Below are 27,672 nucleotides of genomic sequence, written 5' to 3'. Positions count from 1 at the left end.
CCAGATTCCTGTGAGTGAACAAAAATAATATAAATAACATTACCACAACAGTTGATGCTGCTGTCTCACAGCTCGGGCCTAGCTTTCAGGCGTAACTTTAGGTGCTGTATGCTTGGAGTTTGCACATTTTACCCATGGCTTATGCTGGATGCTTTAAATTCTTCCCACATTCCAATGATGGGTTGGTAAAACAACTGGCCGCTGTAAAAGTTGTAAGTGTCAGTAATGAGGTAAAATATTCAAAGGGGTGTTTTTAGACATGTATCACAAAATAGGTTTTGGCGGTGCATTAAAAAAAGATGGGGAATGGAATTGCTCTACTGGAATGTGTATGAAGGAACTGCAGATGCTGGTTTAAACAAAAGACAGGCACAAAATGCTGGAGTAACTCAGCGGGACAGGCAGCATCTCTGGAGAGAAGGAATGGGTGACGTTTTGGTGCGAGACCCGAAATGTCACCCATTCCTTCATTCCAGAGATGCTGCCTGTCCCGCTGAGTTACTCCAGCATTTTGTGTCTATCTTTGCTCTACTGTGAGTCGGCTTGGTCTCAATAGTCTGAATGGCAGCCTTTTGCGTTTTGTTCAAAATCAAATATGGAATCCAAATCATAAAATAAGGATTCCATCTTTATTGGAAATTTTGCTGCATCATTATTAGGAGTTAGAACCAGGCAGTAACTGCTCTGATATTTACTTTGCAGTCTGATACTAATCCGTAACAATTTTGTTACTGCTATGAGTAGGACTGTTAAGTTATCAATTACCTGTATATGTGATTGTAAAATTTACTAGAAAGATAGTGAGACAATTATAATGGTAGACACAAAATGCTGGAGTAACTCATCGAGTCAGGCAGCATCTCAGGAGAGAAGGAAGGGGTGACTTTTCAGGTCGAGACCCTTCAGACTGAGTGGAGAAGGGTCTCGACCCAAAATGTCACCCATTCCTTCTCTCCTGATTTGCTGACTGACCTGCTGAGTTACTCCAGCATTTTGTGTCGACCATTTAAACCAGCATCTGCAGGGTTTTTTTTTCCCTAGACAGTTATAATGTTTGCTTGTATGTGAGAAGTGTAAAGTGTACTATGGCACCAACCTACATTGAAACTTTGATAACGAATTGAATTGCAGAATTCAAACTTGTTGTTCCTGTAGAGTGCCTCAAACGACAGCTAGAGTAAACTTTGTGAGTCTTTGTTTTGGAAAACACCTTGTCTTTGCACATGTTAGATTTGAATTGTGAGCCAGTCGCCCTTGCTGGGATGTTGTGGAAGTAGACTTTGTCATTAAACAGAAATTAACCTCCATCTTAAAAGATTTAAAAAATAATAGGTATCCGGGTGTTCTTGTGAGATTAGCAATCGTACTTGGAACTGTGCAAATATTACCCAGTCATTTCATATAAAAAATAGACCAATTGTTTGAAATTGAAATCATTAGTCTTGTCTTCACATCTCTCTGGCATGCCTCTTGCCATCTTTAGACTTTCAGATCTGCGATGTTCCAAGTGTCCTTGCATGTCCCTGACTTCCTCTGTTACATCTGTATTACCTGTGTACCATTAGTTGAAGCCACACTAACTCTCATTTATCCTTTATGTTTTAAAGTGCACCCTAAAACCCACCACTTTTGACTATTAAGCATTTGTCTCTTGCCCTGATGCCTTTGTGTTTTGGCTTTAAGTTACTATTTGCCTGGTCCTATTTGCATTTTGGAATGTTTTGCAATGTTAAAATGTGCTTTTGAAATGCATGCTGACATAATTAAAGGAGACTTTTTAAATTCTGGTTTTTGACTTTCCTGATTGGTGTTTAATCTGGAAAAGAGTATTTCATCCTTTGTGGTTTCCTGTACGTTATGAATAGAATAAATGCTGTATTAATTTCACATTCTAAAGTTGGAGCTATTCAGTGAAGTTTTGTAACAATATGTATAAATGTAGCAGTGATCTTAAAAGGTCAGCTGTGGTAGATTCTTTCACACTTGCAAAATGTATCTGGAAAGGATTAAAACACCTTTTTAAAAACATTTTGAGGGAGAAGATAATCCAGTAAATGTAATAGGTCTGCTTTTCTGATATAAACGTGGGACTAACATAGCATTGATATTTGAATGCACCACAGTGTGCATTTGTAGTTAGGCATTTATGCTGAAACATGATTAGAAATGATTTGGAAAAACAAGTAAATGCAGCTGCTTATTAGAGGGGAAAAATTCGGCATGAAAGCAAAGTTTTTGGTCACTCTATTTTGCAGTCTGTTTCTTTTGAGCTCTGTCAGAGCCATGTGCTGTAGGGACTTGGTGCTACCTTGTTTAACTGAGATCGGTCCACCAATGCTGATCATCTTATGATGTCTTCTGACAAAAAACTAGCCAACCAAAAGACAGGAGGCCTGCTCTGACGACTACAAGCTTATCTGCATGTGATTACATCACCGGAGGCTCGTCTGATTTTTGCAGATAAATATCATGAGCTGTATTCAGTGAACTTTCTACACTTTGTCTCGCCTCAGTTTTGCTCGTCTACCCATTAACTCTTTCACGACTGAATCAGTTTCAGTTCAGTTTATTGCTATGTGAAAAGCTTTTTGTTGCATGCTAACCAGTCAGCAGAAAGACAATACATGATTACAATGGAAAATAGACAAAATGCTGAAGTAACTCAGCGGTTATACAAGCAGCATTTCTGGATAGAAGGAATGGATCATTCACTGCTGAGTTAATCCAGCAGTTTGTGTCTATCGGCTTTAAACCAGCATCTACAGTTCTTTCCAATACATGATTGCAATCAATCCATTTACAGTGTGTAGATACATAAGGGAATAACGATTAGCCATTTCTTGGTCTAGCAATTTAAATGCAAATAAAGTGAAAAAGTACAGGGTGATTTGGGTAATCGCAGATATTTTGTGGTGCAATGTGGAAATGAGTGCAGATTTTTACAAGTTCTGCCAGGAGGGAATTTGCCTGCTTGCGATCAGTAAAATTAATTCCTCATTGTAAACATGCAAACATCCCACTTATGTGGAAATAAAGCAATCTCAACTATTGAAAGTTTCCGCACAGGATCTTGATGCTGAGCACATTGCACCTTGAGATGTGGCCGAAACACAAACTGAGTAAGCATGGGTCACCTGTACGTGTAACTAAGGTTGCCAACTTTCTGACTCCCAAATAAGGGACAAAAGGTGACGTCACCACCCCGGGCCCCACAAGACCCCACCCAGCGGCCACATGCTCCCGCTTTACCAATGGCGGCCGCCCGGGCCGGGAGGCTGGTTGCTATGCAACCACCGTTAGGTGGCTCCCGGGCCTCCAGTGTCCGGGCCTAAAGCAACCCCCGGGCCTGCAGTGTCCAGGCCTACAGCAACCCCCGGGCCTAATATGGGACAAGGGCGGTCCCGAATGGGACAAACCCCAATTTAGCCCAATATACGGAATGTCCCAGCTAATACGGGACAGTTGGTAACCCTACTTGTCACAAAAAAAAGACACAAAGTGCTGGAGTAACTCAACAGGTCTGGTGGCATCTATGTAGAACTTGGAAATATGGCATTTCTGCCTGAGCTGCTGAGTTACTCTAGTACTTTCTCTTTTCGTGGTAAACCAGCATCTAAGGTTCCTTGTATCTGCACATTACTCATCACGTTTAGCTTGGCCTTGTGAAGGCAGTGCAGTTGGTGGATATACATTTGGCTGAGGTAAGTGGGAGATGGTTCTCTGCTCTCCTATCTGCCAACTGTTGAAAATTAGTTGGGGCAGGGGGGGAACCTTGTTGTCCCCCCCCCCCCTTGTTTTTCAGATGACTGCAATTGTGGGCGGCGTCAGTGAGGGAAGAGAAGCTGAATACAGAGGTGTAGTCATGACTTTGTTGAGTAGTGTGGGCTGAATCACCTGCAGCTCAGCACCGACAGGTCCTTCTACAGTTGTACCGGGCCCTGGTGAGACCGCACCTGGAGTACTGTGTGCAGTTTTGGTCTCCAAATTTGAGGAAGGATATTCTTGCTATTGAGGGCGTGCAGCGTAGGTTCACTAGGTTAATTCCCGGAATGGCGGGACTGTCGTATGTTGAAAGGCTGGAGCAATTAGGCTTGTATACACTGGAATTTAGAAGGATGAGGGGGGATCTTATTGAAACATATAAGATAATTAGGGGATTGGACACATTAGAGGCAGGAAACATGTTCCCAATGTTGGGGGAGTCCAGAACAAGGGGCCACAGTTTAAGAATAAGGGGTAGGCCATTTAGAACGGAGATGAGGAAGAACTTTTTCAGTCAGAGAGTGGTGAAGGTGTGGAATTCTCTGCCTCAGAAGGCAGTGGATGCCAGTTCGTTGGATGCTTTCAAGAGAGCTGGATAGAGCTCTTAAGGATAGCGGAGTGAGGGGGTATGGGGAGAAGGCAGGAACGGGGTACTGATTGAGAGTGATCAGCCATGATCGCATTGAATGGTGGTGCTGGCTCGAAGGGCTGAATGGCCTACTCCTGCACCTATTGTCTATTGTCTATTGACAAGACTAAGGAGTTAGTGGTGGACTTTAGGAGGAGAGGAACACCCCTGTCCCCCGTCTCCATCAACGGTGTGGATGTGCAGTTTACCAGGGAGTACAAATACCCGGGAGTGTACCTGGACAGTAAACTGGCCTGGTCCAGGAATGCTGAGGCCTTGCACAAGAAGGGACAGAGCCACCTGTACCTTTTGAGAAGGCTCCGCCCCTTCAACATCTGCAGTGAGATGCTGCAGATGTTCTACCAAACGGTGGTAGCCAGTTCCATCTTCTTCGCTGCCGTGTGCTGGGGCAGCAGGGCGAAGGCCGCAGATGCCAACAGGATTAGCAAACTCATCAGGAAGGCTGACTCCTTCCTGGTGGTGGAGTTTGAATCATGGGAGGTGGTCTTGGAGGGGAGGATGCTCCTCGAACTGTGGAGCATCTTGGACAGTACAGCTCACTCCCTCCATGACACACTAGTCAACCTGAGGAGCCCCTTCAGCAACAGACTGGTTCCACCAAGATGCAGGTCGGAACGCCACAGGAGATCTTTTTTCCCTGTGGCTATCAAACTGTACAACTTCTCCCCCTTCTGTCGTGGGGTAGACTGATGCCCCTATGTGGGTGATACCAATAGGGTTCGTGGATATGTTCCAGGAAGAAGAACAAAGCTTACAGGACATTTATTGTTGGTACTTTAAAGTTCCACTACGATGTCCGTTACACTCCATGTATGAAAAAGAGAACAAGATGTCGCTTGGGAATCAAAGATTCAACAATTTTATTTGGAATTATCTTCTGACTAGAACAACACATTTCAAAAAGAGGCCTTGACCCAAAACGTCACCCATTCCTTCTCTCCAGAGTTGCCTGTCCCGCTGAGTTACTCCAGCATTTTGTATCTATCTTTGGTTTAAACCACCATCTGCAGTTCCTTCCTGCACAACACATTTACGGGTTAGGGATGGGGCTAAGTCTAGGTTTGTATCTAAATATTTCTCAATCATTCACCCCAAAGCATTTGAAGGTAGGAGTCATCTCAGTTAGAATTTCTTATGCTCTGCAGGCAGATAGACAGACAGACTTTCTGGGTATTAGCTTCAATACTGGAACAATTGTCTCAACATGGAAAGCAGTCGGAACATGCTACAATGCTTGAAGTGATACCTATATTTTTTCCCTTGCATGCCTTTTTTTAACAGTAGAAGGGATGGGGGTGGTGAGGGAAAACAGGAATGTAGGATCATTTGACACCAGGTCCTCTAGATATTTGGGAGACAGGCTATTCTTCTAGACCCGTTCCTCTGACATGGGACAACATGTCTGATCTGGGTTGTATCGTGCAATGTGTCAAGTCACCACCACAGAGCCACATCCGACATTAGTCTGACGTAGACTTCACCTTAATTGTTTCCAACCCATTGGTGGGTTTTTGGCGTATCCGTGATAGTACTGTGTGTGTGTGTCTCCTTTAGGTTCATCTTTGTATCACTCCACATTTTTTTTGTACGAGTTCTGGTGCTGCAATGATGGCTGGCCTTGAAGATAGCTTTTTGGATGAAATTCAGTCACCCACAGTCCAACAATAAAAGCACTAAAATAGGCAGATTACACAATAAAGCATTAAAATAGGCAAATTACACAACCCCAAAAACACACAAAAAAAGAAACATCCATCACAGTGAGTCTCCTCCAAGCAGTTTATACGATCACTTCTCCTGTTCTGTAATAATTGAGTAAAAGTATGACTTTCCATTCTACTACTGTGAAATTTGCTTGAAACTACAGTGTATTCTTTGGGTTTACCACATTCAAATAACATCTTCCAGCCAACGTCATTGTGGTCTTAAACATTGCAGCACCTAACGCGTTGCTATTAATTGCAACACCTCAAGAGTGGCTTGCTTCAGCAGGATATGCTGAGTTATTCCTGAGTTAACTTAAAATGTAAGGTTTCTCTGATGCCTTCATCTTGGTATAGATACATCTAACGAGTGTTTCTTCTGTAGGATTGACCATGACCAGATACTTTGTGTTCAAGTGATACTCTGAATATGAATCTGACCCTTGCATGGATCCTCGCATCCATTTTGTGGACTTTCCCCCTGCTCCTGGTTTAAAGGTGAAGATTTGCTAAAGCCAAGCTCTTTCATTTCTAGGTATGTCGTGGTGTGCCTGTAATTCACTGGGTTCATTCCTTGATGTCTTTTTGAGGGTTTGTCGTATGGTAAAATTGGACCTTTTGTCCGATTTTAGTTCGTCTATTGTGGTTGGCTGAATGCAGGGAATAAACTCTTCCCTCTACAGCCTTTGTTCTTTTCACAGTCTACTTGACTGGAACCCAGCAGCTTGGATGTTTTTATTTGTTTCATGATTAGTGTATTAACTGAAGCACATGATTCGGTTGCCCTTGGCCCAGGTCCACATACGCTCACAATGGGAGGGATCCTATCCACCTTTTTTAATGTGATGTTCAAAGTTTAATTGACTTAATTATCCAATAGCTCTAACACCATGTGCCACTTATTCAGCTCAGTTTAGTTTATTGTCACGTGTACTGAGGTACTGTGAAAAGCTTTTTTTGCTGCGTGCTATCTAGACAGCAGAAAGACAATACATGATTACAATTGAATCATTTACAGTGGGTAGATACATGATAAGGGAATAGCGTTTAGTGCAAGGTAAAGCCAGCAAAGTCCGATCAAGGGTAGTCCGGGGATCACCAAAGAGGCCGATGTGGTTGTGTTTCGGGTGCTGGGAGTCAAAGTAAGGTCAGATCTGAAAGGAGTTTAAGAAGATCATAGTGGAAGTAAGAAATGTTGCTGCAGGAATAGAGATTTAAGAGTGTGGAGCGATTGTCATATGTTATTGTAGATCTGCTTCTGTGGCTAGCACGCCTGTGTTGGGTGCCACTCGCATGCTTTCATCCCTGTCTGGGACTTGACGATTAATTTTCTCTGCTCCAATCGTCCTCTTTCCCATCAATGGAAGAACACCCCCAGCGCCTGTCAAGGTGGACAAGAAATACTTGACGGTGTGTGGGGGGTGCGTGGTTTGAGAGGTTGTCTGTGTACTCTGGGCAAATGGGCACGTGGTTCTCGGTGCCATCAGAATGCTTCTTCTCTATTTTAAGCTGGGGTATCTGGAATTCCGAGCAATCTTGGGGGAATTTTGCACCTTTTCCAGAGTCTGCTTAAAACAAATTGTAATGTCCGCTCTGTAAATGTACGAGTTATCCTCCAGAATCATAATTTAACAAAGGAACTTGTAGAAGAAGTGCAATTGTGCAAAGTGACATTCCTTGCAGTATCCTTTGTACAGTCGCTGCTATACTGAAACTAGGCCTTAAAAGTAAAGAGATCAGCTGGTCATGCAACAATTCTTAAAGCTGTATTAACCACCGGATGGCACTGCCTGCAGTGGCTGCCTCGCCAACAGTCTGTCCTTTTTTTGTTATTTTTAGTATGTGTTAAAAGTATGTTTTAGTGTTCCTTGGTTTGTTTTAGGTGGGAGGGTTGGGGGAAACTTTTTTCAATCTCTTGCCTCAACGGAGATGCGATTTGTTTCCATATTGTATCTCCTTCCACACTGCGGCCTAATGTCGTGGAGTGGCGCGGCCTTTCCTGGAGACCGACCCGGTGCTCCAAGCCGCGGGAGTCTCCAGGACTTTAACATCGTGAAGCTTGCGATCCCTTTGCTGGGGATCGTAGCTCCAACCACGGGGCCTGTGGGCTTCAACATCATGAAGCCTGCGGTCTCTGGTAAGAAGAGGCTGACTCGGGAGCTCCATGCTGTGGAGAGAATTTCAACCAGCCCGACGCGGGAGTTTCGATCACCCCGAAGCGGGGGCTTCGATCATCGGCTGCAGTGGCTTTGATCACCCTGACTGCGAATGGTTTGACTGTCCCGACCGCGGGAGAACAAAGAGGAAGTAGATTTAACTTTATTGCTTTCCATCGCAGTGAGGAATGTGGAATCCACTGTGATTGAATGTTTAAGTTAACTTCTATGTGGTTGTGTGTCTTGTTGCTCTTCAATTAGTATGGCTGTATGGCAACTCAAATTTCACTGTACCTTAATTGGTACATGTGACAATAAACTGACCTTGAAGCTCTGGAAACCTATTTTATGTTGAGACGAAAGGTCCATTTCGGAAATCTGTAAATACCTCCAATATAATAAAAAGAGTTCGTACATGGATTGGTTTAAAGTATTGCCTGGTTATTGTGAGGGAGAGCCCAACATTGTACATTCTGTCATCTCACTGAACTTTGATGTATTTTTTCGAAAGCTGATTGGCAAACGTTACTGACGTTTAGTTTGGGAAGTAACAACAGGAAGAAATTTCCGTCTGCTTTTTTTTCCTGGAGCATTTTGAAAGACCGTCTAACAATATGGCATTTATTCAGATAAATATTACAAGAACAAGAGAAGTTCACACATTCACGTTCTCAATCTGATGTAGCCTGTCTGCTGACTAGTGTGTGTGCACAATGTACTGAGGATTCCAAGCAGCACCTCCAAAGCTTGGAAGGGCAGAAGCAGCTGGCTTGTGGGAATGTAACCTGCTAATTCTTCAGAGACCTACGCCATCCTGAGTCGGAAATGTATTTCCATTCCTTCATTACTGCAGGGTTAAAATCTTTGCCCACCCTGTTTAGGGCAGCACGGTGGCGCAGCGGTAGAGTTGCTGCCTTACAGCGAATGCAGCGCCGGAGACTCGGGTTCGATCCTGACTACGGGTGCTGTACTGTAAGGAGTTTGTACGTTCTCCCCGTGACCTGCATGGGTTTTTTCCGAGATCTTCGGTTTCCTCCCACACTCCAAAGACGTACAGGTATGTAGGTTAATTGACTGGGTAAATGTAAAAATTGTCCCTAGTGTGTGTAGGATAGTGTTAATGTGCGGGGATCGCTGGGCGGTGCGGACTTGGTGGGCTGAAAAGGCCTGTTTCCGCGCTGTATCTGAAATATGAAAAATAATATAATATGAGAATAGCTTTGTAGTAAAACCTTCACTATTTGGATTGCAGATGTGGACAGAAGCACTTCTTAACACCGTCTGAAGAAGGGTCCCGACCCCGAAACATCACCCATTCCTTCTCTCCAGAGATGCTACCTGTCCCGCCGAGTTACTCCAGCATTTTATTTCTATACCATCTTAAAGACAATTGGAGATGGGCAATATATGTGGTCTTGCCTCTTTCCTACTTCCAGAGGGGATGGTATATCAGTGCATTAACTATTTAAATCACTGTCTGATTTCAAGGCTTTTAGCTTTCAATTCCACCATAATGTAGCCATCTCTGGATTCCAAGTGTCAGTGTCCTCCAGGATCTTTAGGTTCATTCTTGCATCCCACTCCCATCTTCATGGCACCTCTTTTGGGTTTGCAGGACACTCGGTTCATCTTGCAAAGGGTCGCACTGAATCTGATGCTGCCTGACCTGCTGAGTTACTGCAGCATTTTGTGAATAAATCGCCCTGAATCTACAGTTGCTTATCACTTTTGATTCTCCTGCTCTCTCTTATTCTGACATTGTTGGCCTCTGGGGCCCTTCCAACAAAGTTCAGTATGTTTTTTAAAAAATAATTGCTGGAGAAACTCAGTAGGTTAAACGGTATCCACGAAGCAAAGGGATAGGACTGAAATATTCGGATGTAGGGTTGCAACCTGAAATGTTGACCATTCCTTTTCCTCCTCAGATGGTGCATGACCCACTGAGCTCCACCAGCAATTTGTTTATTGGTCTAGATTCCAGAATCTGCAGTCTCTTGTGTCTCCAAAACTCAATGCAGGTCTGAGGTATGGAGCCTTGTCTTCTGATTTGGCGCATTGTAGCTCTTGAGACTCAACTTTGATTCAACAGGTGGACTCAAAATGCTGGAGTAACTCAGCCGGACAGGCAGCATCTCTGGAGAGAAGGAATGGGTGATGTTTCGGGTCGAGACCCTCCTTCAGACAGTTTCAGATCATCAGCCATTCTAATTTTGCATTTCCAAAATTTACTCTGCTTTAATTTTTCTTTCTGATATTTCAGAATTCATTTGTTGCACTTAATTGTATATTTTCCAGACCTACATCTTATCATCATCCTTCTGCCGGCATTACCATCATCACTTGTGTCACTTAATTTTTCTTGGTCTCTGTCTTGTCGGGTTTTTTTTCCATTTTAGTTCTCTCTGCCCCTTCCATTTCCTCTTTTTTTTAATCTCCAACCTTTCTCAGTTCGAGAAGGTCATTGACCTGAAACATTGCTGCTGTTCTGCACTGCATTGGCCTGATGAGTCATTCCAGCATTCTGTTTTCATTTCAGATTTTTGACAGGCAGAGTAATTGACTTTTGACATTTTTAATTATAACTTTCATTTATGCACCAATTTGTCAACTGGCTGTCATGCATATTAAGGGGGATAATCACACCATGTTGTCTAATATTTCAGTGGAGGTGCCTCAGCTACAATAAGTATCGTGGTCTGTGATGTTGATTGCGGTTTCTTTCAAGTTGCAATTCAACTTGCAAGTTGCAAACCCTTCCCCCTTCAGCCAGGTGGTCCTAGCAAACCCTTCCCTCTTCCCCCTTCAGCCAGGTGGTCCTAGCAAACCCTTCCCACCTCCCCCTTCAGCCAGGTGGCCCTAGCAAACCCTCCCCCTCCCCCCCCCACCCCAAAAAGATAACAAGCCCCTCTTGTTTCAAGTGATCAGTGACTTCTTTGAGTTTGCGTCATACTGTTGGGACACTGTTCTGATATTTAGGTCGGTTATACCCTGATCTTTCAGAAAGTGATGCTGAGAGAGAGTTGGTTATAGCTCATGGGGCTAATGGAATCAAGTGATATGAGGTGAAAGCAGGAACAGGGTACTGATTTTGGATGATCAGCCATGATCATATTGAATGGAAGGAATGAGTGACGTTTCGACTCGAGACCCTTCTTCTGACTGATGTCAGGTGAGGGGGGGCCGGGACAAAGATAGGATGTAGTTGGAGACAGGAAGACTAGTAGGAGAACTGGGAAGGGGGAGGGGATAGAGAGGGGAAGCAGGGACTACCTGAGGTGGGAGAAGTCAATGTTCGTACCGCTGGGGTGTACCTTCCACCTTCAGCCAGGTGGCCCTAGCAAACCCTTCCCCCTTCAGCCAGGTGGTCCTAGCAAACCCTTCCCCCTTCAGACAGGCGATCCTAGCAAACCCTTCCCCCTTCAGACAGGTGGTCCTAGCAAACCCTTCCGCCTTCAGCCAGGTGGCCCGAGCAAACCCTTCCCCCTTCAGCCAGGTGGCCCTAGCAAACCCTTCCCCCTTCAGCCAGGTGGCCCTAGCAAACCTTTCCCCCTTCAGCCAGGTGGCCCTAGCAAACCCTTCCCCCTTCAGCCAGGTGGCCCTAGCAAACCCTTCCCCCTTCCCCTTCAGCCAGGTGGTCCTATCAAACCCTTCCCCCTTCAGCCAGGTGGTCCTAGCAAACCCTTCCCCCTTCAGCCAGGTGGCCCTAGCCTCCAACTCAACATAAACAGTACAGAAAGAGTGAATTTGGGCCCTTCTATGGTGGCAGCTAACAAAACCAGAGATACATTCATCTTATTGTGCCATAATTATAATTTATTTTGTGTTCAATGACCCACGTTTGTTCGCAGTTAAGCAATAACTTGATTTTTTTAATTCGCAATTTATTTTCTGCTGAACCCTGTAATCTCTGACAGCCTTCGGAGAGATCTAGCCTGCCCTTTGTTTGCTGTGTGCTCTCAGTATTTTTAATTTTCATCATCAGCAACTTTTGTTGAGATGATTCTACAATACAATATATCTTTATTGTCATTGTACAGGGGTACAACGAGATTGGGAATGCGCCTCCCAGACGATGCAATAAATTAATTAATTTAAACAACAACAACCCAACGAAACAAATTGTAACAGTTTTAAGACAGAATAAAGTGCAAGTAGATCTGTGCCGGATCACTGTGCGATGTGACCATCCGGCTCAGCAGGACCGGTTCATAGCAGCTATGGCCCTGGGGATGAAGCTGTTCCTGAGTCTGGAGGTGTGGGCGTAGAAGGCCTTGTATCGTCTGCCCGATGGAAGGAGTTCGAACAGACTGTTGCAGGGGTGTGAAGAGTCTTTGTGGATGCTGGTGGCTTTTCTGAGGCATCGTGTGTTGTAGATGCCCTCCAAGGCTGGTAGCTGCATTCCGATGGTCCTCTGAGCTCTATGGACTACCCGCTGTAGAGCTTTCCTTTCTACCTCCGTGCAGCTGAGGTACCACACAGGGATGCCATGTGTTAGGATGCTCTCTATGGTGCAGCGGTAGAATGTCGTCAGCAGCTGTTGGGGTAGACCAGACTTTTTCAGTGTTCTTAGGTAGAACAGTCGTTGATGTGCCTTCTTGACCAGCGCAGCAGTGTTATTGAACCATGTTAGGTCCTCAGAAATGTGAGTGCCCAGAAACTTGAAGCTAGACACTCTCCACACTGTCCCCGTTGATAAAGATCGGGGCATATTCCCTGTTATGTGACCTACGGAAGTTGATGATCAGCTCCTTGGTCTTGGTGGTATTTAGGGACAGGTTGTTATCAGAGCACCAGTCCGCCAGGTTCTGCACCTCAGCTCTGTATTTTGTTTCATCACCGTTGGTGATAAGCCCGATCACCGTTGTGTCGTCTGCAAACTTGACAATGCAGGAACACAGTCGAGTGTGAAGAGGGAGTAGAGCATGGGGCTCAGAACACAGCCCTGTGATAGGGCTATCACTCAGGGTGATAGTGGAGGACAGGTGCGGGCCCATTCTCACTGCCTGCGGTCGCTCCAGCAGGAAGTCCAGGATCCAGTCGCATAATGACGAGCTGAGGCCTAGCTGGTGGAGTTTGGTGATGAGCTTGGTGGGGATGACCGTGTTGAAGGCGGAGCTATAGTCAATGAATAGCATCCTCACGTACGTGCCCTGTCTCTCCAGGTGAGTCAGGACAGTGTGAAGAGCCAGAGAGATGGCATCTTCTGTGGATCTATTTGCCCTGTATGCAAATTGATGTGGGTCCAGTGAGTCAGGGATGCTGGATTTGATGTGTGAGAAGACCAGCCTTTCAAAGCACTTCATGACTATAGGAGTTAAGTTCCGAATTTCCCTCTGTAAACTACCACGTCTCTTTCGCCTTTTTAAGGTGATACTTTGCAGAAGTAGTATGCGTGCGTGGTATAAATAGTTTTTCATTCTTTTTTCATTATTTGGCTAGCCTTGCTCAGCCTCTGATTTGATTGGAACCCACCAGATTTGTGCTCCATAATATATTGAATTGAATTGAATAATATGTTGTCACATATGACAAGGTATGCAATAGTCACCACATAAAGGGAGCTGACAACGTTTCAAAGTAACCCACGCCGGGTCCTCCTTTTTTCTTCCCCCCCCCCCCCCCCCCCCACCCCTTCTTCACTGTAGAGGTAGTTCCTCGAGTATGTGGTAGATGTTATTTAGGCTCTACTGTCCTGGAATCTGAGTTATCCATTTTGGTGGCCATGTGTGAACTGGAAACAACAATTGGTAGCACGAACTCTTCCCAGTCCAGCGATAGAAATTTGGGAAATCAAAATACCTTAGTTATTCAGATATTGGAGCATTTTTTTGCGGGGACAGATGAGGAATGGTTTTTGTTGCTACAGGCTTTGTTGGTTGGGAGTGCATATCATTGGCCTCGGTGCTCTGGAATTCGACTTCCACCATTTTCAGATGTGCAACATTTTGCCTTAACTACTAAGTTAAGGTTCATCAAAACTATTAAGAGGTTGACTTCCTTTGGAAGTGCTAGAAGGTAAATGGTTCAGAAGTGATGGCAGCTTCCTGAGTTTGCAGCTGCCACTTCATTTCCTGGCTTGAGACAAGACTGTACTATGTTCTCTCCAAGGTCCAAGCTGCCGTGGAGATGAGAGAAAATTGGGGGGAGAAGGGGATGGAAGAAAAGCTGCAAACAGCACCCAGCTTGGTTTGCTGGGTTCATCGTGTTATGGAGCAGTCCAATTGGGCCACTGCAAAAGGGCACCATTTGTAAATTAATTGGGGAAGGGCAAAATGTCTACATGTGAAAGTAATGCCCAGTGAGGTAGCTGAATTGCATTTGTTTTCCAATTTAGAGTGTGGTTTGCTCCCTGTTTAAGTAAGGGTAGGAAAACAGTGCATTTTGGCTCGATTTCTGTCACTAATACAAATACACATGCAGTATCAAGACGAGAAGTGCTCAAGTCAAGTCAACTTTATTGTCACATATACAAGATGTGCAGTGAAATGAAAGTGGCAACGCCTGCGGATTGCCTCGGTCCACTTTTCAGGACTCCTGCCAGAAATTTCAATAAGCTTTTTATGTGTGATTCATGTGTGATTCATGCATGAGAAATTAGCAAATGGTTCTTTAATCTACCTTGCAGACTAGTGCACTTTGAAGTTGAAGTTGTGTTGCATCATTTCTCTTTCATAAGAAAGCGCTGTTAACAGTAATTGTAATTTCTCTATTTCATAAGAAAGTGCTGTTAACAGTAATTAATAGTAGTCGTTTCTCTATTTCGTAAGAAAGCGCTGTTAACAGTAATTAATAGTAGTCAGGAATAATGACATTTTAACACAAGAACAAATTTTGAAATAGATAAGTTTAGAAGGATGAGAGGGGATCTTATAGAAACATATACAATTATAAAAGGACTGGACAAGCTAGATGCAGGAAAAATATTCCTAATGTTGGGCGCGTCAAAACCAGGGGCCACAGTCTTAGAATAAAGGGGAGGCCATTTAAAACTGAGGTGAGAAAAAACTTTTTCACCCAGAGAGTTGTGAATTTGTGGAATTCTCTGCCACAGAGGGCAGTGGAAGCCAAATCACTGGATGGATTTAAGAGAGAGTAAGATAGAGCTCTAGGGGCTAGTGGAATCAAGGGATATGGGGAGAAGGCAGGCACGGGGTATTGATTGGGGGTGATCAGCCATGATCACAATGAATGGCGGTGCTGGCTCGAAGGGCCAAATGGCCTCCTCCTGCACCTATTTTCTAAATTATGTTTCTATAATAGCCACTTTTACTCTTTACGAGCTCCCCAAACTTTTTTCCTTCTAGTTTGCAACCCAATTATTACCACAAATTGAATAAATTCAATGAAGTTGTGGTCACCTGCATATTTATCTCAATTGGCAAATAAATTTCACTTTCAACACGGCTTCTGATCAGTAACTTGTAAACTAATGTTTATAATAGACAACAGACAATAGGTGCAGAACTAGCCCCTAGAGCTCTATCTCCCCGTACCCCCTGACTCCGCTATCATTAAGAGCTCTATCTAGCTCTCTCTTGAAAGCATTCAGAGAACTGGCCTCCACTGCCTTCTGAGACAGAGAATTCCACAGATTTACAACTCTCTGACTGAAAAAGTTTTTCCTCATCTCTGTTCTAAATGGCCTACCCCTTATTCTTAAACTGTGGCCCCTGGTTCTGGACTCCCCCAACATTGGGAACATGTTTCCTGCCTCTAACGTGTCCAACCCCTTAATAATCTTATATGATCCCCTCTCATCCTTCTAAATTCCAGTGTATACAAGCCTAGTCACTCCAGTCTTTCAACATACGATAGTCCCGCCATTCCGGGAATTAACCTAGTAAACCTACGCTGCACGCCCTCAATAGCAAGAATATCCTTCCTCAAATTTGGAGACCAGTTTTTGTCTGCTAGGGAACATGGCTTCGAACCTTGTTATCAATAGACAATAGGTGCAGGAGTAGGCCATTCAGCCCTTCGAGCCAGCACCGCCATTCAATGCGATCATGGCTGATCACTCTCAATCAGTACCCCGTTCCTGCCTTCTCCCCATACCCCCTCACTCCGCTATCCTTAAGAGCTCTATCCAGCTCTCTCTTGAAAGCATCCAACAAACTGGCCTCCACTGCCTTCTGAGGCAGAGAATTCCACACCTTCACCACTCTCTGACTGAAAAAGTTCTTCCTCATCTCCGTTCAAACCGTGGGAGGAAACCGGAGAACCAGGTTCTCCAGAGATGCTGCAAGACCTGCTGAATTACTCCAGCATGTTGTGCCTTTTATAAACCAGCATCTGCAGTTCCTTGCTTCTATAGTTCTGGTTCTATCTGCCCTTCACCTCTCCCCTAATAAAACACATGATAGAGATGCAAGGAACTACTCATACTGTAGTCTTGAGCAAAACTTAAAAGTGCTCGAGTAATTCAGCAGGTCAGGCAGCACCTATGTCTGAAGAGGGGCCCTGACGCGAAACATTGCCGATCTATTCCCCCCACAGATGCTGCTTGACCAGCTGACCACCTCCAACACTTTGTTTTGCTAATTCACATTGTCTCCTTTCTTACCACATTCCAGCACTGGTAACCTTTGTGTTCTCGCTTGAAACAGACGGGTGGATGCAGACAATAAAAATACAGATGGAGCCGGATAGGGGGAGGGGAGGATGAAGATGGAGGCACCCAAGGTGGTGATAACTTATCACCACCTTGGGTGTCTCCATCTTCATCTTACCCTCCCCCTACCCGGCTCCATCTGTATTTTTATTGTCTGCATCCACCTGTCTGTTTCTCAACTTCACCTTCCCCCTCTCATTCCTGGCTGTCGTTACCTGTCCTCCTCTGCCTCGCCTCGCTCTGCCAAATCATCTACTGGTTGTTGTCTCTCCATTTTCGCCCTCTCTTTATTCCCTCTCCATTCTGTCCTGATAGAAAAACAATTCCATTCCAACAACGAATCCCCCTGTCGCATGTCTTAATAAAGTATCATACATTCTTTCATGCAGGTTTTTAACTCTGTAACAGTTCCTTTCCTCCCACAGCTGCTGCTCGATCTGTAAAGTTTTGTCCAGCAGATTGTTTGTTGTCATCTGTGATTTTGGAAAGTTCTTGCCATAGTAGTTCTAACATAGAAACAGAAAATAGGTGCGGGAGTAGGCCATTCGGCCCTTTGAGCCAGCACTGCCACTCAATATGATCATGGCTGATCATCTAAAATCAGTACCCCGTTCCTGCTTTTTCCCAATATCCCTTGATTCCCGTAGCTCTAAGAGCTAAATCTAACTCTCTCTTGAAAACATCCAGTGAATTGGCCTCCACTGTCTTCTGTGGCAGAGAATTCCACAGATTCACAACACTCTGGGTGAAGAAGTTTTTCCTCATCTCAGTTCTAAATGGCCTACCCCTTATTCTTAAACTGTGACACCTGGTTCTGAATTCCCCCAGCATCGGGAACATTTTTCCTGCATCTAGCCTGTCCAAACCTTTTAAGAATTTTATATGTTTCTATAAGATCCCCTCTCATCCTTCTAAACTCCAGTGAATGCACTCCTTTGTGTAATGCTGATGAATTATCGCCAAATTGCATTCAATGAGGCGTTCATGTGTCTGCTGGTGGACATCCTAATGGCAGCTGCCTTCCTTTGGTTGTCTTCTTGGACATTGTGTTTAATAAAACGATTGCATTGCAAGTTTGTGATTTGTATTCCAAAATTTGGAAGAATTTAATGGGTGGAGTGCGATTGCAACAAGTAGCATTCAAATTGATATCAACAAAACGTTGTGTTTCAGAGGGTAATGACATTTGACCAAAATAGCAACTGCTGATTAACTTTTGTTATATTTCAGTTATATTTCAGTGTGTTGGAAGTTCAACAACCTAGACGTTATGCAGGTTCTTAACAATTTAAAATAATCCTGATGCAATTTTTTCCGTTTCCATCAACTTTCCTTCTCCCCAATCCTTTCACTGCCTTTTATTCAAGGTAAAACTAGTTTGATGCCTAGTTTACATCATTCTTATTTTTGCCTGGAAACGTAGTTTAGTTTAGAGATACAGCTCAGAAGCAGGCCCTTCGGCCCACAGAGTCCACACCGGCCAGCAATCCCCGCACACTAACACTATCCTACACACAATAGGGACAATTTACATTTATACCAAGCCAATTAACCTCCAAACCTGTATGTCTTTGGAGTATGGGAGGAAACCGGAGCACTCATAGAAAACCCACACAGGTCACGGGGAGAACATATACAGACAGTATCCGTAGTCAGGATCGAACCTGGGTCTTTGGTGCTGTAAGGCAGCAACTCTACCACTGCGCCACCATGCTGCCCAACTTGGTTGCAGTGACAATCTGTTTCCTGCAACTGAAGTTGCAGATTTCTTCCATTTGATGATTGACTCAGGAAATAAGTCAGCAAGTTGGATAGCACTTAGGAGAGATTGGCTAAAGTGGGAGCTTAATTATGTGGAACGTAAACACAAAGTGGGGCTTCTATTCTTGACATCTGAGGATTTATTTCAGAATTACTGAATTTGGTATTAGAATAAAATCGTAGAGTCATAGTGATGCAGCGTGGAAACAGGCTCTTCGGCCCAACTTGCCCACACCGGCCAACATGTTCCAGCTACACTACTCCCACCTGCCTGCGTTTGGCCCTTATCCCTCCAAACCTGTCCTATCCATGTACCTGTATAACTGTTTCTTAAATGTTGGGATCTTCCTCTGGCAGCTTGTTCCATACACCCACCACCCTTTGTGTGACATTTTTTCACTGAAAAAGGTACTCTTCAGATTCCTATGAAATCTTTTCCTTTTCACCTTAAACCTCTGTCTTCTTGTCCTCGATTTGCTTACACTGGGCAAGAGTCTCTGTGCATCTACCTGATCTATTTCTTGCATAATTTTATACACTACATGATTTTATATGCAATTCATTATACTCTTTCAAAGGGATTGTGGATGGGATAGTACAGGCTGAACACTGATTTTCCAGCACCCTTGGTTCCAGAGCCTCTCTGGATTATCTTTTATCTTGCCTACCTTCATAATGCTGCCCTGTCCTCCCCCCCCCCCCCCCCCCCCCACCACCGCATCATACTCCATCTTGGAAGAAGGGTCTTGACCTAAACCTTCACCCATTCCTTCTCTCCAGAGGTGCTGCCTGTCCTGCTGAGTTACTCCAGCTTTTTGTGTCTATCTTCGATTTAAACCAGCATCTGCAGTTCCTTCCTCCACCAGGTGAGAGGGGAGGAAGCCCCATGGTGACCGAGCATGTTCTGTGGATGGGAGCACATTGAAGAGCTACAATACGAGCTGCAACAACAGCGGTGAGAAAGGGCTTGCTGGTGCACATCAGCGGCAACTGTGCCTAGAATTAAAGTTCAACGACACAATGTACTGGAGTAACTCAACCAACTGAATCAGTCTGAGGAAGGGTCCCGATGTCACCCATCCATGTCCTTCCAAGATATTGACCTGCTGAATTACTCCAGAGATATTGGCCCGCTGAATTACTCCAGAGATCCTGACCCGCTGAATTACTCCAGCACTTTGCGTCCTGTTGGTGGGTGAAGAAGGGTTGGCTGGTGCATCTTGTGAGTTGGCAGTGGGGTCGGAACCGGGGCTCTGAACGGGCGGGGAGGCGGTGGGAGCCAAGGATGGGTCGGCAGGTCCGTCCGCTAAATCCCACATCTGTTCTAAGGGGGTCGTTAAAATGTATTTACTGAATTGTCTTTACAAAACAGTCAGGAGAGAAGATTGAGAGCGTAGTTAATTTTTTCCCGGTGGAGGGACACGACAGGAAATGGTGCTCACCACTCGCAACGCCATCTGTGGCCGCTCTGGGAATTTCAACTGAGCTCTCGTAATTTTGTGCGTATTATAGGGTTGGGCAGACCATCCGTTGCTGGAAAATCAGTGTTCAATCTGTGGTCGGAAAGCGGCTGTAGAAAAGGGTGAGGGAATGAACAAAAGTAGATACGATTTCACAAACTTCTAGTTAGCTCAACTTGTTGAGACCAACGAGATTACTTTGTTTATTTCTTAATGGAAGTTTGTACATTTGTTTCTAATTAGCGCGAGTCTGCATGAGTACAGAAAAAAATGAATGCCTAAATGGTTCAGTTGTAAAAGACAAGGTATCCTAGTTTCAATCTCTAATCTGCACTGATCTGGACTGGTGATAAGGGCTCACTTGATGAAGGGCATCTTTGGGTTAAGAAGGCAAATTAACATGAAATACCCCATTCTTGCCTGGTAATCACCAATACAAGAGTATCTTTTTCTAGATGTTTGGTCTAATATGTTTCTGATGGATTCCACAGTCCTTTAGTCTGGTTAGTTTTTGTAGTCTGGTGATGTTTTTTGAGTTTCCTAAGGGGAATGCCCCCAGGGAAGGTACCAGAGGGAACTTCAGAACCATTGACATAAGGTTCATCCACATTGCCTTCTACTAGTCCTCAGAGGTGTATGGCACTCTGCTGGGATTGGATACGGTTATTGGGAGGAAATATCAAAGGAAAGTTGTGCATTGAAACAGCAGAGATTTATTGGTTTTGGTGTGGTATAAATTGAAGCAGTCAAACTGTATGATCCTTGGGGAGGAGTCAGTTCCATAACACTTTATTGTTCCATAGTTCTTGTTTGTATAAGGTGATCCTGAGAACAAATTGTGACCTTTAGCTTACTCCTTGATATCAGTTACAATATTTGTTTTGTATGGTATTTTTAAAGTGTTGTTCTCCTGCACACATACTGTACAAAGTTGGTCATACCATGCCATCACTTTGATATGCCATGACTAATGACAGGGATTGTTTGGGGAGGGGAGGGGAGGGGAGGGGCTGAGAGGTTATTTCATTTTTATGGCTTCATACCCTTTCAACATGAACTTCAACGCATGGCATGGAGTAGATGATTTACATTTAAATAGATTTCTGCTTTTAAGATCCTCGGAAATCACGAATGTGGAAACACGACTATTCACGATGATCAAGCAAATTGCAACTGTTGCATTTAATATTGTAGCCACCCCTTCCCATACATATTGAAGAGTGCGTAGTAGTAGTAGTATGCTTTAACAATGTGGTTGAGTCCTATTTTAAAACTAACAACCACAAAAGATACTGTGGTTGCTGTGTAGATCTATACCATAGGTTACCTTGAAAGTTTTGTAACTTCATTTTGTTGCACTTTGTTTTGTCTTCTCGCCTACACTGTGGATTATCTTTTGTGATCCAGAGCCAAATATCGTAGGAGAATGGACTCTGTGTTTGGTTTAACACTAAAACACTGAACTTGACCTTGATGATGGGGAGACGCGCATAATTTGTTATTAAGAACATCATGTCTGTCTGTCAGTTATTCAGGCCACTTGCTCGTTGTCTGGCATATAAACTGATGAGTTTAATATCTTTTGGGGATTCAGTGTAAAATCTGGGCTGACTGTCTTAGCCCAGTGGTTGTGCACTTGCAGCATAAGATTTAGATTTTAGAGAGATACAGCGCGGAAACAGGCCCTTCGGCCCACCGAGTCCGCGCCACCCAGCGATCCCCGCACATTAACACTATCCTACACACACTAGGGACAATTTTTACATTTTACCCAGTCAATTAACCTACATACCTGTACGTCTTTGGAGTGTGGGAGGAAACCGAAGATCTCGGAGAAAACCCACGCAGATCACGGGGAGAACGTACAAACCCCGTACAGACGGCGCCCGTAGTCAGGATCGAACCTGAGTCTCCGGCACTGCATTCGCTGTAAGGCAGCAACTCTACCGCTGCGCCACCGTGCCGCCCTAAGATTGGTGTCGTTGCCAAATTGCATCATTCGAATGGGAATGATAGACTATTCTATTGATATAGTGGAAAAACGAACTGAAACTGAGAATAAGCTCTGAGACTGACACACACACACACACACACACACACACACACACACACACACACACACACACACACACGTATCGCACTCTATATGCAAGGGTAAATTGTTGGTGCATTACTCGGTTCCACTGCCCTTTTCACTCGCCACCTCCACACCTCAAGAGATGAGAAAAAGCTTCAATATGATGCTCCTATTTAAACATTGTTGAAAACAAATTTAAAAGAATATTCCTGTTCTTGTAAGTATTTGATTCTGCACAGGGATTTGCAATTAAAGTATATATTTCATAGTAATGGTTGAAAAATGTCCTTAACTATATGGTTGTCATTTAGGAAGGTGATATTGTCCTAGCAAGTAATTGGTAAATAGAAAACAAAATTCTGAAATGTCTCGGCAGGTCAGGGAGCATCTGTAGGAAGGGAAACGGGATTAAAGTCTTTGACCCGAAATGTTACTCTGTTTCTCTGTCCATAGATTCTGCTTGACATGTCATCTGCTGTTTGGTTTTCAAGTAATTAATGAGTGTGCAATTGTAATCTTACTATTGTAATTGGTATTAAGCCAATCGGGAAGATTCTCAGCTTCCACCTGATGCCTGTGTCGGTCAGCCAAACTCATTAATGGGACTTTTATCTGCGGCATCCTGTGCAATGGGGATGTCAGCGACCAAGTTGGAAAATATAAGGATATGGATACCTGATGTGGACAAGATCAGAGTTAAGTGGTGCCGATGGCATCCAGATTCAGCTGGTAATATAGAATCCATCTTGCAATGTTCTGATATCCAGGTTATCATAGAAACGAGGTTATCATAGTCTTCAGCACATGTTATTTACCATGTTGTCAAAAAGCTGAGAACAATGAATGCAGTAAAGGCTACAGGACTTCCATTAGCTAGAGTACTGTCCTGTTCCCCCCCCCCCCCCCCCCCCCCCCCCCCCCCCCAACACATTGGACTGTGCTACAATGCTGAGAACTCTGTTGTATCATGCATAAAGGAAGATGTCTCACTATGCCTCAGGAAAGCCACCAGCATTCATAAAGACTCCTCACACCCCTGCAATAGTCTGTTCGAACTTCTACCATCTGGCAGACGCTACAAGGCCTTCTACGCCCGCACCTCCAGACTCAGGAACAGCTTCATCCCCAGGGCCATAGCTGCTCTGAACCGGTCCTGCTGAGTCGGATGGTCACATCGCACAGCGACCCGGCACAGACCTATTTGCACTTTATTCTGTTTTAAAACTGTTTCTAATTTGTTTCTCTGGGTTGTCTAAATTTATGTTGATTAGCTAATTAATTTATTGCATTGTATGGAAGGCGCATTCCCAATCTCGTTGTACCCCTGTACAATGACAATAAAGATGTATTGTATTGTATGTTGCTTCCTCTTTGCTCTACCTATTATCCTTGAATTTGACTTGGTTGCCTTTATGTATCGTATTATCAGATGCAAACTGATATGAAAGCATGCAGAACAAAGCTTTTCACTACCTCTGTATAGGTGCCAAACCTAAACCTAGGACCAGATGATGTCGCAGTTAAAGTCTTGTGTTTCATTATCTCTTGTGCTTGTAACTAAGTTAGTTACAGCAAAAATTGTACCTGTACTGTTTGGCAATGTGGAAACATTGTGTTCTGTCCACAAAAGCAGGACAAATGTAATCCAGTTAATCCCCACCCCATCAGCCAAATCTCAATCAACAGAAAGTGATGAAAGGTAGTTTGCTGACAATACCATCACGCAACTCTTCCAATAAAGCACCTGAGATTCGGCATGCAACATTTGTTTCAAACCTCTTCATAGCCTTGGTCCAAACTTGAACAAAGAGAGTTTTTATTTTTGGGGGTGAATTGATAGTGACTACCCATGGCAGCATTTGACTGAACGTGATATCAAGGAGTCAATAGACATCAAGGGGAAAACTCTCTGAAGGCTTGAGTCGTGTCATACATACTTGAAGATGTTTTCCATTGTTGGAGATCAATCATCCCAACCCCAGGCCATCCCAGCAGGAGATCCTGAGGGCTGAGTCCATGGCCACATCATCTTCAGCTTCAGACTTAGACGAAGGGATTAAAAGTACCATTAGCAAATTTGCAGATGATACTAAGCTGGGGGGTAGTGTGAATTGTGAGGAAGATGCAATAAGGCTGCAGGGTGACTTGGACAGGTTGTGTGAGTGGGCGGATACATGGCAGATGCAGTTTAATGTAGATAAGTGTGAGGTTATTCACTTTGGAAGTAAGAATAGAAAGGCAGATTATTATCTGAATGGTGTCAAGTTAGGAGGAGGGGGAGTTCAACGAGATCTGGGTGTCCTAGTGCATCAGTCAATGAAAGGAAGCATGCAGTTACAGCAGGCAGTGAACAAAGCCAATGGAATGTTGGCCTTCATAACAAGAGGAGTTGAGTATAGGAGCAAAGAGGTCCTTCTACAGTTGTACTGGGCCCTGGTGAGACCGCACCTGGAGTACTGTGTGCAGTTTTGGTCTCCAAATTTGAGGAAGGATATTCTTGCTATGGAGGGCGTGCAGCGTAGGTTCACTAGGTTAATTCCCGGAATGGCGGGACTGTCATATGTTGAAAGGCTGGAGCGATTGAGCTTGTATACACTGGAATTTAGAAGGATGAGGGGGGATCTTATTGAAACATATAAGATAATTAGGGGATTGGACACATTAGAGGCAGGAAACATGTTCCCAATGTTGGGGGAGTCCAGAACAAGGGGCCACAGTTTAAGAATAAGGGGTAGGCCATTTAGAACGGAGATGAGGAAGAACTTTTTCAGTCAGAGAGTGGTGAAGGTGTGGAATTCTCTGCCTCAGAAGGCAGTGGAGGCCAGTTCGTTGGATGCTTTCAAGAGAGAGCTGGATAGAGCTCTTAAGGATAGCGGAGTGAGGGGTATGGGGAGAAGGCAGGAACGGGGTACTGATTGAGAGTGATCAGCCATGATCGCATTGAATGGCGGTGCTGGCTTGAAGGGTTGAATGGCCTACTCCTGCACCTATTGTTTATTGTCTATTATTCATCAATAATCACTTGGCGATAGAGTCAGAAGTGGGAATGTTCACTGTTGACAAAAGTGCTCCATTTCATTCACAATGCCTTAGCAATGAAACAATCCATGCCTGCATGCAGCAGTTTTGGGACAATATTGAGGCATGGGCTGATAGGTGGCAAGTAACATTTGCATCAGCAAAGTACCAGATAACACTTCTTCTACAAGTATAACCATCGCCATCTTGTCTACCATTAACATCCCGATGGGATCATCATTGACCAAATACTTGACTGAGCTAAGAGCTCGTCAGAGGCTGATTATCCGGTGGGGAGTAAGTCGTGCCTTGGCTCCCCATAGTCTCCCCCATGCAGAAGGCATAGATCGGGAGTATTACTGAATGTTCCACTTGCTTGAATTAGATCAGCTTCAAATCACTCAAAGCTTGACAAATAGCATGTTTGATTGGCATCCAATTCACCACTCTAAACATGCATTTCACTAATCATTGACGTCCAGTGGCTGCTGTGTATAATATCCACAAAATACACTGCAGTTACATGCAGTTTTAGTCTGAGTGATACAGTGCAGAAAGAGGCCCTTCGGCCCACCGAGTCCACGCTGACCAATGATCCTCGCACATTAACACTATCCTACACACACTAGGGACAATTTATACTTGTACCAAGCCAATTAACCTACAAACCTGTACATCTTTGGAGTGTGGGAAGAAAGCGAAGATCTCTGAGAAAACCCACGTGGTCACGGGGAGAAAGTGCCAACTCCATACAGACAGAACCCATAGTCGAGATTGAACCCAGTACTGTAAGGCAGCAACTCTACTGCTGCGCCACCGTGTCGCCCTAGGTGGCTCTCGGTGCCTGACCTTCACCACAAAGAAGGACAAAAGCAGCATAGAAATATGACCATGTGCAAGCTGCCCGCCAAATAAACAACATCCAGCTTTGGGAAAGGTTCACTGTTCTTTTATCATCACGGGTCTAGATAAGGAACTCTTTACTCAAGAGCATTGGAGTTCAACCTTGATGGGAAAATGTTACTCCCAGTCACCTTGTATGAATTATGTCACTCCCCGTAACCTTGTTAAATGGAAATCAGTAATGGGAAGAAAAGATGGCCCATGGCCCCTTGGTGGCGCAGCGGTAGAGTTGCTGCTTTACAGCGCTTGCACCACCGGAGACCTTGGTTCGATCATGACTACGGATGCTGTCTGTACGGAGTTTGTACATTCTCCCCGTGACCACGTGGGTTTTTTCCCAGATCTTCAGTTTCCTCCCGCACTCCAAAGACGTACAGGTTTGCAGGTAAATTGGCTCGGTAAATGTAAAAATTGGCCCTAGTTTGTGTAGGATAGTGTTAATATGTGGGAATCGCTGGTCGGCATGGATTCGGTGGGCCAAAGGGCCTGTTTTCACGCTGTATATCTAAACTAAACCAAACTAAATTAAAATGATCTGAAAATGAATATAAAATATTTTAAAGCCCTGATTCACTCCATTCCAGGACTTCAACAGAGAACATTGGTTGCAAATGGGAGGGGGCTGGATGATCAAAGAACTGTACGCCGCCATGGAGCCAGACTTGAAAGAAAATCTATGGGGAAATATTAAGGACATTAATTTCATGTGTTAATCCATTTGATGGCTGTGTCCTGTTTTTCAAAGAACTGGGGCTACTTACCTATTTGCCAACATAAGATTAAAAAGCCAGATGGACATGCTTCTAAATATTTAATTTATAACGTGGTGCTCTTAACCTCTGCTATTATTTCAAACTATCAGCTGCTGATGTGCATTCTCTACTTATGGCCCACTTATTCTTTGATTTGTTTAAATCTCTCAAGGTCACTGCCAACAAGCTCATTCATAACATGAAAAGCAAATGAAAAGGATTTTATTCCTCCTCTTTTAAAAATGATTATAGCAGATACTCTTGAAGGAAGTACCACATAAATCACACAGTCTGATTTATGCATTTTTATTGCAATAATTTTCTAAGAGAGTCAATAGTTTGCTTTAATTTGCCAATTGAGCTCGTGTTTTAAGTCCCATAAATAACTTGTATTTAGCCAGATGCTGCTCGTGGCAGCAGCCCTGACTTGGAGCACTGCTGTCTGGAGTGTTTTGCCCTTGCTAGCAGAGAGTCTATTGACAAGATAGATATTACTTCCGGAACAGAGCTCAACCATTCAGGCCATCAATTCATCTCTCTGTTAGCTGATCCATTTCCTCAGCAACTGGTACAAGTATGGCCTTTAGGTGCTCCAATGGATTGCTTTAATTTTAGCCACGGAGCACAGGTAACAGGGAATGTGTAGGATGGAACTGCAGATGCTGGTTTGAATACATTTTATTATTTGCCTTACGATCTTTGCTCACAAGGATAACAACACGATATACAGTAGACAATTAAAAATAAAACATAATTTAAACATGTGAAGAATAAAATAAAATACCAGAGCCGAAGATAAACAGACTACAAAAGTAGTCTG

At 44.1% G+C, this 27,672-nt stretch overlaps 1 protein-coding gene across 2 annotated transcripts in view; it reads left to right on the top strand.

The window, feature by feature from the left end:
- elovl6 (ELOVL fatty acid elongase 6) overlaps nt 1–27,672 on the top strand; it is a 100,090-nt gene that overhangs the window by 2,061 nt on the left and 70,357 nt on the right. Inside the window, exon 1 of one of the 2 annotated variants that reach the window (XM_078406294.1) lies at nt 192–212. The exons of the other annotated variant lie outside the window; for it this stretch is intronic. The gene's annotated coding sequence lies outside the window, so the exon portion shown is untranslated. Of the gene's footprint in view, nt 1–191; nt 213–27,672 lie in introns of those variants that run through there. 2 annotated transcript variants of the gene reach the window in all.

This window comes from Rhinoraja longicauda, chromosome 1 (genome assembly GCF_053455715.1).
Source record: "Rhinoraja longicauda isolate Sanriku21f chromosome 1, sRhiLon1.1, whole genome shotgun sequence".
Lineage (NCBI taxonomy): Eukaryota > Metazoa > Chordata > Chondrichthyes > Rajiformes > Arhynchobatidae > Rhinoraja > Rhinoraja longicauda.
The sequence above is the reverse complement of the archived record's forward strand: the minus strand, read 5'-3'. Positions and strand labels throughout refer to the sequence as shown.